The sequence below is a fragment of the Lissotriton helveticus genome, chromosome 1_1, assembly GCF_964261635.1.
Source record: "Lissotriton helveticus chromosome 1_1, aLisHel1.1, whole genome shotgun sequence".
Classification (NCBI taxonomy): domain Eukaryota; kingdom Metazoa; phylum Chordata; class Amphibia; order Caudata; family Salamandridae; genus Lissotriton; species Lissotriton helveticus.
The window spans coordinates 1,399,888,894-1,399,901,823 of NC_136057.1; the positions used below are offsets into that span (position 1 = coordinate 1,399,888,894).

General features: G+C 48.5%; 1 protein-coding gene and 1 long non-coding RNA gene across 2 annotated transcripts in view; one reads left to right on the forward strand and one right to left on the reverse strand.

The window, feature by feature from the left end:
* Window positions 1-12,930, forward strand: part of LOC144826035 (TLC domain-containing protein 4-A-like) — a 159,253-nt gene that overhangs the window by 47,858 nt on the left and 98,465 nt on the right. The gene's annotated exons all lie outside the window — the stretch shown is intronic.
* Window positions 10,229-12,930, reverse strand: part of LOC144826043 (uncharacterized) — a 766,049-nt gene continuing 763,347 nt past the window's right edge. Inside the window, exon 6 of the long non-coding RNA XR_013609677.1 lies at window positions 10,229-10,827. This is a non-coding gene — a long non-coding RNA (uncharacterized LOC144826043). The remainder of the gene's footprint in view (window positions 10,828-12,930) is intronic.

Consider the following 12,930-nt stretch of genomic DNA (forward strand, 5'->3'; position numbering starts at 1 on the left):
AAACGACAAATATCCAACATACATGTAGTAAAATAGCACTCAGTTATTTCCAAAATAAAGCGTCTAGAAAACAAATAGCTCCACCTGGGGCTATTACGAAGTCGTGACTGCAATAAGTCCAAAGTACGGCGCATACTGTGAGGTGCGCGGCATCTGGTATGGAGTCACGTGTACCCCTAAACAAACATTACCTTTGGATAACGAAGTATGTGACTATGCACGGCATCGTGGAGGTGAAGCGTTGGTGCCGAGGCCGGCTGCCACGGGGGTGTCGAGGCGAGGTGTGTCTGTGAGGAGGCGACATGTCAAATCCAGGACAGGGGAAGTCGGTTGCATCGGCGGTGAGGCGCCTGTTCCGGTGACTGTGCGAAGTCGGCAAGTTTGTGGAGTCACCCTCGGTTGTTAATGACACCGCAATAACAGGATGCTGGCAATGAAGGATAGGTGCGAGCACTGGCATCGGCAATGCCGCTAACTACAGGCGTCGAAGCTGCGGTGCAGGCCGGGCAGTTTGTCATGCACTTTATGAGCTGTGCCCCTGCTCTCAGTGCAGGTCCTGCGTCATCGCTGATGGCGTCGGAAATTGCTTTTCTTGCTTCTTTTAGGTTTCTTCCTGCTCCCAACAGAAGGAACATCCTTCAGAGGCCCAAACCTGAAATAGGCACCTCCTGGCAGGTGAGAACTCTCGGTAATAGAGTTCAGGGTAGCTAGGGGTGAAGCCTTTGTGTCCCTGGGACTTCAGAACAGGAGACTAGCATACACAAGCCATTGGAGATTCTTCTTTAAGAAGGTTTCTTTAAAAAAGTTACAGTCCTTTACAGTCCTTGTCTTTTCCTTGTCAGAAGCAGCAACTGTAGTCCAACCACACACAGCAAAAGGGCAGGTCTCCTCAAAGCTCTCCTGCTCTTCTCCTTGGCAGAGTCCAGAAGTGATCTAACGTACTGGGTTTAAGGTCCACTGCTACCCCATTTTGTCTTTGTTCTTTGTGCAAGGGTGTCTGAGCCCAGTCCAAACCAGTTATATCCTCACTGGTGCAGTATGACCACAGAGGGTGGAGATAGCATTGTGCAAGGGAGACAGGCTCTATTCAGGTGCAAGGAAAACTCCTCTTACTACTCTAAATGCAGCCACGGTCTACTCAGCTTAGCTCAGAGTCATCCAGGAAGGGCCAGACACTCCTAAACGCCCCCAGTGGATGTCTACAGTGAATGCACATCCCCAGCTACTCTAAAACCAGACAGTGAATCCACAAACAGGGCAGAGGCACACAGAATGGTTAAATAAGAAAGAGCCTACTTTCTAAAAGTGGTGTTTTCAAACACATAATTTGAATAACCATCTTTACTGAAAGATGTGTTATTAAATTCTGAGTTCAGGGAGCCTAAACTTAATATCTGCATCTTGTCCCAATGGGAAGTTATACTGGTAAGATGTTACAAAGTATCTCACATGCTATCCTTGGGGATAGATAGCTTTTCAATAGTGAAAAAACGAAATTGGCAGTATTTCACTATCAGGACATATCACACACACCCGTACATGTCCTACCTTTCACATACTCTGCACCCTGTCCATTGGGGTACTTTGGGCCTACCTGAAGGGTGTCTTACATGTAAGAAAAGGGAAAGATAGGGTCTGACAAGTGGGTGCACTTGCCAGGTTGACGTGGCAGTTTAAAACTGCGCACAGACACTACAGTGGCAGGTCTGAGATACCTTTTCAGGGCTACTCATGTGGGTGGCACAATCCGCACTGTAGGCCCACTAGTAATATTTGATTTACAGGCCATGGCATACTCAGTGGACTTTACTAGGGGCTTACCTGTAAATCGAATATGCCAACAATGGATAACCAATTATATTCTCAATTTACACAGAGCATATGCACTTTAGCACTGATTAGCAGTGGTAAAGTGCCCAGAGTCCTAAAGCCAACAAAAACATGTCAGGAAAAATAGGAGGAAGAAGCAAAAAGTTTGGGGTTAACTCTGCAAAAGGGCCATTTCCAACAACCATTAACTTCTGGTTCGTTCGCTGCTTTCTCTCTATATCCCGCTTTCTTTGGCATGCTCTCACTAGGGCGCACAGATGTCCCGGATTTCACGGACCATTGCGGTTCTAGAAGACTGTCCCAGCGTCTGCTAAGCAATCACGCTAATCAGAGTAGCACCTGCTGACGTTTTCACTGTCAAGCTGTCCCATTACACCATGGATAACAGTTCACTTCTTTAAATAGTCGCCTGCTGGGCAGGCTCGCCTCCTTCATGCAGCACTGCAGCTTTTAGCAAGAGGTGAGTTTGTGCCCTGAGCCCATCAGCCAAGGTCAGACCTGCCTCTGGGGCTTATTACAGGATAGGGAGGGAGGGAGCTATGTTCCTCCTAACAGACGTTTGCACAGTTCTCGGCCACCTTACATCCCCGCCGTCTTCTTTCTGGTACTAGTAATTATGCTTTGACTTTTATAAACACATGACTACGAGTCCCAGAATGCAGAGGAAACGGACTGAATGAGTGAGACACATTTAAATCTTCATTCTTTCCTTGACTAGCTAAAATGTTTTGAACTGGAGCATAGTGCGCAACCCCGGAAACTCGGGTCTGTGTTTGATTCGATATTTGTGGTCCAGTTCCAGGGTTGTTGGATGTGGCAGTGTGGTTCTGTGCAGTTGGGTTCAGCATCTGTTATATGTGACATTCATGTCATGCCTGTGTCCGTCCCTGTTTTTGTTTCTGAAAATATGGCCACCCTAACAGTGTGGTAACCAGTGTGTCACGGGCCCACGCCTAGAGAAGGAAACGGCCACCCTGACCACTCTCTCAACTGTAAGAATCCGCTGTAATCGGGTTACAGTGGGCCCCGGTGCCCCTGCACCTGCTGCACCAGTGGAGGCATCGTCCCTTACACCCAACTGTTTCTCTGTGCTTCTCTCGTACCTTATCCCTCGTACTCCGCCCTTTCCTTGTGTCTAGCTTGGTGGCTGGGATTAGTAAAGCACACACATATCTGACTGGGTCCGCAGCGCTTGCAGACTCTTTCTAGATGTTTTCCTTTCAGTCTGGTTGTATTGTTTTTCTCTCTAGCCCCCCCCCCCCACCCCTCCCCTCCTCATTTTCCTTTTCCATCTGTCTTCAAGTGTTTTTTGTGATCCATTCACAGCGCAGCACTAGCCTGAGAAGACTGACGCATACCTATGTGGTTGCCGGTATTTGCGGCTGCATAGCATATGTGAAAATATGCCTATCACACGCAGAAATGTGGTTACCGAGCATAGCGTATAGTAGTGTGCACTCTGAATGCTTTCTACCTACGGTGATCGTTTTTCATGTGATTTTTCTCCTTTGGTGCTCCCACGGTTTTTTATTTTTTTTATTTACTTTACTACCAATTCTTATTTTGTTCTCCTTTCAGTCATCTTTTCTTCCATTGTGCCTTTTTTCAATGTTTTCTGGTCTGGCAAATCCGGTGTTGTTTTCTTTAGTGCACTCCCCCATGACTATGCCAACGCAGTATCCATTAATCATTGACAAAGCCAATAGCTCTCACATTGCCAATGCTTGTTTTTATTTTATTTTTTGTTGACCACAAAGTCTGGTGACAGCTGCGCTGCCAATTGAGACCTAAAAAGGTTGTCACGTGCCTTAGAGCAACTTCCAGCTAAAGTTATGAGGCAAAGACATAGACTGACTGCAGAAGGCTAGAGTCCGGCACAATGGAGGAAATGTCAAATGTCGGAGGAAAGATACACCTGGAGACTTTAATGCTTGTACTGCCATTTAGATAGCGGTTACTACCCCTGAATAGTGTGGACGAGTAGCGCGCTGCTACTCCGCTGATCCCAATCCACGGCGTAGATTCTGCCCCATACATCCAGGGCGTAGATTCTGCCCCATACTTCCAGGGCGTAGATTCTGCTCTCGCTGGAGAGTTAGCGCTGGGCAGGGAGCCCCGGTACAATCACAGCCACTCGAAGCTCAGGCGCTGCGGCGCTATTGCAATGCAGCCGAGGTCAAGGAAGGCGCAGTAGAGGCGCTGTGTGTGTGTGTGTGTGTGTGTGTGTGTGTTCGGGGGATGGGGCTGAGTTAAGGGGCTGATCCGGATTACTTGGGAGAAAGTAATCCTCCTTGTAATCGGATTACCAGATCCTAGCTGTAAGTAATTGGGACGGCTGGCCCTTGATGGAGACCGAAACCAGACTGCTCCTGCCAGGATTTGATTGGCGCGGGGTTTGGGTACGCTGTCGGGTAGTGACATGGGCAGAAATCTCAGCTCTTGTGGCACGGTTTACCAGTCGGGATAGACGCGGGCTGCAGAGCCAGGGCTTGCCTAGCTTGCGCTTTACGAGCCTGCGCCGGGATATTAGTGCCAGGGTGGCCAGAGCTAGGGAGAAGGCCCGGCCGGTCACATGGGGCTGGCGGCAGAGGTCGGACAATAAAGGCCTATTTGTGCGGGAAGAATGGCGCCTTCATTCTTACTCCGGGAGGGGAGGGGGGTCGCTGAGCTGGGCCGGGGAGGGAGAAGTGACAATGGGAAGGGCATGCGAGAGAGCTAGGACACGCCTGAAGGGAGCACGGGGACAAAGACGGGGTGAGACTTGAGGGGCCAGGAATGGAAGGACCGTGCACAGAAATGACGTGACACTAGAACGCTAGGGATGGATGCAGGGCTTTAAGTGCGATGAAAAAACTAGGGGGTCTCTCAAAGGGGCGTGGCCAATGTAATTAAGGGCGAGGCTTAAAACACCTAAGCTACAAATCTTTGCTTCGCATAGTGTGCCACCCGACTTTTATTTTGCTGTTTCTGTAAATGCTTCTAGATATATGATGCAAGTAACATCATGTCTACAACAAGTCAGGACTAATGGCTTTGTCAATGGTTGTTAGTTGCATAAGATAAATAAGCAGCAACTATAACTTGTGTATAATTTTGCAAAAGCTTTCACTTAAAGCCCTGGTGACACCACGACAATGTTGCTGCTCCTGTCTCAAAAAGAGAAGGTAAATCCAGAGAGAAAATGACTTAAAGGGTTACCCTTCCCCTACAACGCTCACCTGGTATGACGTCATGACGTAACTTCTCCACTAGTGAGAAGTGAGCAGTGTGAGCACGCGCACATCGAGGTGTCTGCTGTCACTGCAGTCCGGGAAAAACAGATCCCCTGTACCAGGGCACCAAACAGAGCCCGATAGAGACCCGTTTGGAGGCCCCTTTAACAAGCTGCCGGTGCTCACTTAAAGCCCTGGAAGGAGAGGCACCGAAGGAACACTAGGAAGGCAGGGATGGGGGACACTAGGAGAGCAGGGATGGGGGGACACTAGGAATGGAGGAACACTAGGAATGCAAGGATGGAGGGACACTAGGAGAGCAGGGATGGGGGACACTAGGAATGCAGGGATGGAGGGACACTAGGAGGGCAGGGATGGGGGACACTAGGAATGCAGGGATGGAGGGACACTAGGAGGGCAGGGATGGAAGGACACTAGGAGGGCAGGGATGGGGACACTAGGAATGCAGGGATGGAGGGACACTAGGAGGGCAGGGATGGGGACACTAGGAATGCAGGGATGGAGGGACACTAGGACGGCAGGGATGGGGGACACTAGGAATGGAGGGACACTAGGAATGCAGGGATGGAGGTACACTAGGAGGGCAGGGATGGGGGACACTAGGAATGCGGGACACTAGGAATGCAGGGATGGAGGGACACTAGGAGGGCAGGGATGGGGGGACATAGGAATGGAGGGACACTAGGAATGCAGGGGTGGATGGACACTAGGAGGGCAGGGATGGGGGACACTAGGAATGGAGGGACACTAGGAATGCAGGGAAGGAGGGACACTAGGTGGGCAGGGATGGGGACACTAGGAATGCAGGGATGGGGGACACTAGGAATGCAGGGATGGAGGGACACTAGGAGGGCAGGGATGGGGGACACTAGGAATGCAGGGATGGAGGGACTCTAGGGATGGAGGGACACTAGGAATGCAGGGGTGGAGGGACTCTAGGAGGGCAGGGATGGGGGGACACTAGGAATGGAGGGACACTAGGAATGCAGGGATGGAGGGACACTAGGAATGCAGGGATGGAGGGACACTAGGAGGGCAGGGATGGGGGACACTAGGAATGGAGGGACACTAGGAATGGAGGGACACTAGGAATGCAGGGACACTAGGAATGCAGGGATGGAGGGACTCTAGGAGGGCTGGGATGGAGGGACTCTAGGAGGGCTGGGATGGGGGGACACTAGGAGGGCAGGGATGGGGGGACACTAGGAATGGAGGGACACCAGGAATGCAGGGATGGAGGGACACTAGGAGGGCAGGGATGGGGGACACTAGGAGAGCAGGGATGGGGGGACACTAGGAATGGAGGGACACTAAGAATGCAGGGATGGAGGGACACTAGGAGGGCAGGGATGGAGGGACACTAGGAGGGCAGGGATGGAGGGACACTAGGAATGCAGGGATGGGGGACACTAGGAGGGCAGGGATGGGGACACTAGGAGGGCAGGGATGGGGACACCAGGGATACAGGGACTAGGAATGCAGGGATGGAGGGACACTAGGAGGGCAGGGATGGGGGACACTATGAATGGAGGGACATTAGGAATGGAGGGACATTAGGAATGGAGGGATGGAGGTACACTAGGAATGCAGGGACACTAGGAGCGCAGGGATAGGGACACTAGGAATGCGGGACACTAGGAATGCGGGACACTAGGAATGCAGTGATGGAGGGACACTAGGAGGGCAGGGATGGGGGGACATAGGAATGGAGGGACACTAGGAATGCAGGGGTGGAGGGACACTAGGAGGGCAGGGATGGGGGACACTAGGAATGGAGGGACACTAGGAATGCAGGGACACTAGGAATGCAGGGATGGAGGGACACTAGGTGGGCAGGGATGGGGACACTAGGAATGCAGGGATGGGGGACACTAGGAATGCAGGGATGGAGGAACACTAGGAGGGCAGGGATGGGGGACACTAGGAATGCAGGGATGGAGGGACACTAGGAGGACAGGGATGGGGGGACACTAGGAATAGAGGGACACTAGGAATGCAGGGTGGAGGACACTAGGAGGGCAGGGATGGGGGACACTAGGAATGGAGGGACACTAGGAATGCAGGGATGGAGGGACACTAGGAGGGCAGGGATGGGGACACTAGCAATGGAGGGACACTAGGAATGCAGGGACACTAGGAATGCAGGGATGGAGGGACTCTAGGAGGGCTGGGATGGGGGGACACTAGGAGGGCAGGGATGGGGGACACTAGGAATGGCGGGACACTAAGAATGCAGGGATGGAGGGACACTAGGAATGCAGGGATGGAGGGACTCTAGGAGGGCTGGGACGGGGGACACTAGGAGGGCAGGGATGGGGGACACTAGGAATGGCGGGACACTAGGAATGCAGGGATGGAGGGACACTAGGAGGGCAGGGATGGGGGACACTAGGAATGGCGGGACACTAGGAATGCAGGGATGGAGGGACACTAGGAGGGCAGGGATGGGGGGACACTAGGAATGGAGGGACACTAGGAATGCAGGGATGGAGGGACACTAGGAATGCAGGGATGGAGGGGCACTAGGAGGGCAGGGATGGGGGGGTACTAGGAGGGCAGGGAAGGGGGACACTAGGAGGGCAGGGATGTGGGACAATAGGAATGGAGGGACACTAGGAATGCAGGGATGGAGGTACACTAGGAGGACAGGGATGTGGGGACACTAGGAGGGCAGGGATGGGGACACTAGGAATGGAGGGACACTAGAAATGCAGGGATGGAGGGACACTAGGAATGTAGGGATGGAGGGACACTAGGAGGGCAGGGATGGGGGGACACTAGGAGGGCAGGGATGGGGGGACACTAGGAGGGCAGGGATGGAGGGACACTAGGAGGGCAGGGATTTGTGGACACTAGGAGGGCAGGGCATGGGGGGACACTAGGAATGGAGGGACACTAGGAATGCAGGGACACTAGGAATGCAGGGATGTAGGGACACTAGGAGGGCTGGGATGGGGGACACTAGGAGGGCAGGGATGGGTGACACTAGGAATGGAGGGACACTAGGAATGCAGGGATGGAGGGACACTAGGAGGGCAGGGCATGGGGGACACTAGGAATGGAGGGACACTAGGAATGGAGGGACACTAGGAATGCAGGGACACTAGGAGGGCAGGGATGGGGACACTAGGAGGGCTGGGATGGAGGGACACTAAGAGGACAATGATAGGAATGCAGGGATGGAGGGACACTGGGAGGGCAGGGATGGAGGGATTCTAGGAGAGCAGGATGGAGGGACACTAGGAGGGCAGGGATTGGGGACACTAAGAGGGCATGGATGGAGGGACACTAAGAGGGAAGGGATGGGGGGGGCACTAGGAGGGCAGGGATGGGGGAGACTGGGAGAGCAGGGATGGGGGGACACTGGGAAAGCAGGGATGGAGGGCCACTGGGAAGGATTGATGCAGCTGTGATTGAGGTACAACAGAAGAGCTGAGGTGAGTGGGAATGGGTTTAGGGCCTGTATGAAGGTACACGAGGGGGCAGGGATTGAGGAGCAGAAGGGGCAGATGGGGGCGCTAGGGGAAGGTATGCGAGAAGAGCTGTGGCTGGATGAGGGAGACTGTAGATCGGAGGGGTGAAGGGAACTGAGGATATGGGGAGACATTAGGGAAGAAGAGTTTGTGGAGAAGGTTACACTTTTTTTTATGCAGTAGTCGGTCACAAAATGACAGAAGAAAAAATGTTGCTCCCTGAACATGCAGTTAACACTTTAAAATAAACAAAAATAATTGCCAATCATCAGAAAGTCAAACCATATAAGGAAGCATACATAAAAAAATTAATTTAAAAGAGGATAAACCCCGTAGCATTCCATATAATTTTAATGCAGGTGGCATCTGCAGTGCTTAATATGTAAAACAATGAGTGCCAGGGTCTCAGGCCATTGCAGCTTGCACCACCTATTGCCCCAACACAACTACTAGCCATCACACTCCTACAAGTGTGACAATTCAGACTTTTAATATACTTTAAACATGACTAATATGTGCCGCCCAAGCCATTCTAATAGCTTTGGGTGGCAGGCATTAGTAATTTTTTAATGTATATTGATTTATTAAAGTATTGTTGTGCTCATCACAAAATTAGACAAATAGCGCCCCATGTGGTGGGCTGTTGTAAGTGCCGGTCTCAAAGTAAGCACTTCAGATCAGCAACTATACAGTCACTTACTATTCAAAATGGCCTGTGGCTGAAATGAATATCCCATTATCCATGCTTTATCCTGTGGTTGGCAGAAGAAAATATGAATGACCGTTGAATAGACCAACAGATGAAGTTAACCCAAAATCCCTCCATGTATATATGCATGTATTGTATTTTTATTTATGATGTTTGTGATCATATGAAGCTGGTAAATCATCTGAATCTGTTTCTAGACAGATACTGTATATATTTTATGTATTACATGCAGATGGTAGGAAAAATAAGCTGTCTCTAGGCCAGATCTAGAAAATACTTAATTGCTGTGTGCTCCAATCGTCTTTATGATTGCATCCTTCTCAGGGACAGTCTGGGATGGGAAGCAGCTTAATCTATCACTTTGTCCTTAAAGATCAAAAAAAGAAACATGCCTGTGGTAGTCACGAGGGTCAACCTTGGTAGAATGTTTGTCCATAAGGCAGTGGAACTTGCACAGATCACAAACTGGTATGCCTGCAGGAGGAAGTCAACAATTCTTCTACTGGAAAAATGTACTCAATGTATATGTCATCTCTGGCCTTGTACAACTATAGACCAGTATCTGAGTTGAAATATTATGAACCCTCGTCTCCACGGTGGACCCCTTTTTGCATGAAGTATGTGCCTTGGCAGGTGCAGTGAATACACTTTTTGCCTTGGCGTAGGAAGTCTGTATACACTTTACCATCCATTCTGCAATGCCTGCCTCGGAAATGGGGCCTTTACCGGACTTTAGTAAAAGTTACAAATAGCTAGCTAGTTTTTCAGAAGGACTTGTTCCTATCGACGTATTACATGAGAAGCTGTTTGATGTTTAAGATGTGAAATCTCCTTTCCACTACCAACTCCGCTTATAGAAAGAATACAGGCAGCTCAATAGTTTGATCAATATGGAAAGATTAAACTAATTTGCGCAGGAACTTCTGATTAGTTCTAAGGACCACCATGATCTTGTGTACCTGAAGGAAAGGTTCTTGAGTGGAGAGTGCTTGTAACTCACTGGTACGTGCGAGTGAGGTTAATGGCGTCTAAGAAAGGCACCTTGCAGGATGTACATTGTGGGTTGCATGAATGGTGGGGTTTAAAAAGTGGACCCATGCGCCATTTGAGAATTATGTTAAAGTTTGGCACAGGGGCTAGGGGTGTTCTTGGGAATATAAACCTATTGTTTGAATGAATAAACCTTTATTTAGTTAATTAAAACCATAAAGTAATGAATTCTATAAACACACAACAGCAAGCACTTCCTGAGCTTCATATTATAATTTGTGCATCCTTAAGGACTTACATCATTGTGGGGAGCATAAACATTATGCTCCACTCCCAGACGCACAGCATAACCGGATATTTTATCCACTGGTTTTTTACTCCTTCCTATTTATCAACTTTTAGTCCATATTTTTACACAATATTCGTCCTTCTTCATAATTTCCACATCATATCCCATTTGCCTCTTTGGAAGCTTCACATATTTTCACGTGTCCATCCAGACGTTCGTTTTTTTTTTTTTTCCGAGCAGCATGATTTTTATTAAAAGCCCAATGCATTTCGGGCTGCGTCACCAGCCCTTCGTCAGGGGTCGCTACAAAATAACCAATAGAAGAGAACCTATCAGTCATGGGTATTACATCAAATCAATATCATCATTCTTTTGGTGCGTGTTAACATACAGTTGAGATAGCAATACAAACAAATGACTTGAAGTCCAATGCAACAATTACGTGAGTTACCTTCCTCTCTTCCCACCAGTTCTTTACATTATTATACAAATCCCTTCTATCAACCAAAACACGCTAACTTCTCTTTAAACATCCCTCTGTTCGAGCACATTCGTATCTCTAGCCTCTCACCACCCTCCCAAATAACATCAACGTTTAACCAAGTTGTTGCACGCTAGCAAACTTTATTAAAGATACTCGTATTCTCGACCTTCTAAATAACCCGGAGGATCTACTTTGTTACTACAAACTAACGGAAAATTGTCTTAAGCTCCTACTTATCCTCTAAAGTTCAGTTTTTGTCATACCTGCTCATTGTGTTTTCCGTGTGCCGCGCGGCTGCCGCCATCAACGGCCAAAGTAATCTTGTGTATCGAAACCCTTGTTATCCACCCTCGTTTAAAACCAGTGTGCTCCGCCCCCTAGTGCATCCTACTCACTCTTCTCAATTACTTGCCTATACACTACAACTCCCAGCATTCAATTGAACATCCCATGACATTCAACAATTCGCAACTTTCTGTTGTTTTATCATAAAAACTTTTCAACATGCAATATTATCCACGTTAGAACGCTGTCCGGAACTCAAAATGTGGAGTATTTTACTTATTTGCTGATTCATAATTAAGGACTAACATAATCCGCCCAACTGTAATAGTAGAACATTCTAAAACAATAAATAACTGTATAATAAACGTGAAAATCTCATACTACAATACTTTCCCACAATTCAGTACACCTTAAAATAAATGTGTAAGGCCCTTGTATAAAATGATTAAGACTGTGACATCCTCTATAAAGGCTACATTTAGAGATAAACCATTTGGAATTTGAGTTCTCTGCTGAATAATAATAGACCGATTTAGATAATATTAAGGATGATAAATTTCAGTCTTCCTTTGCAGTTACCGATTTGATTGCATGTTGCATACATTTGACTAGGGCATATGACATTTGCAAGTTTTCCCCATTTAGGGCGTTGTACTGTACGGCCTCACCGGTAACCACTTTTGAAAACATTGGGATTTATCTATATAATTCTTTCAGAACAAAGGTGAGGGCATGCATATAATGAGTGCAGAGACTAGTTCTTGTAGCCGCATAACTGCAACTAGTGTTTGACTGGATATAAGTAGACCACACTTGTCGGAATTCTAGAATTGGGACTAGAAAAAGCTGCAGACATAAAAAACTGTGAGACAAAGGTCCGATTGGAAAAAGCAAACAAAGTCGAGACTTTGTCTAACTTTGTTTGAGAAAGGATGCATTAGCTATAGCAGCTGCAGGGCCTGTGTGATTTACTCCCATTGTGTGTGCCCCAAACCCCAATTGTGGATCTTTTCCTAGCCATGGCCAGTTGAGTGGAAACTAGGCTGGACAATGTAGCTAATCTGAATTTGAAGACGTGTGTTCTCCCCATTATGGTCACTAGTACAACCACATATTAAAGTGGAGATTGTTCACCCATCAGAGTGGAGCCTTTGGGCCCTTCTGCCTCCTGGAATTATCCAGGTCTATTTTCTCAGTTGGATTACTTTGGCATCCAGGTTGCTCCTTCACCTTCCTAGTCCTGATGAAGACCCACGTTTGAGGAATTCTGTGACCCCTTTCCCTCCCCAAGTGTCGGGTCGAAACGTCGACCATCTTTCAATAAGCCTGGCCGCCATTTATTTTCTATTTGTTTACTTTTCTTACAATGGCGGCAGTAGCGCTTTAGTGCTACACATCTTAAGTAAGCTAAAGGGCGGGTGCCGCGAATAGGTAAAAAGTAAAGAAATATGAAAAATTATTTTCTGTTTCTTTACTCTTGAAGTAATAGCGACACTCGCGTGTGAAGCTAAAGCGATGGTGCTGACATAAGTAAAGTAAATCGAGAGAAAACAAGCACGTGTTTGCCTTGTAGTGTGAGCGCGCGGCGTTTACATTTAAAGCACAGGTTCCGCTATTGATTTCCGAAGTCTTTGTGC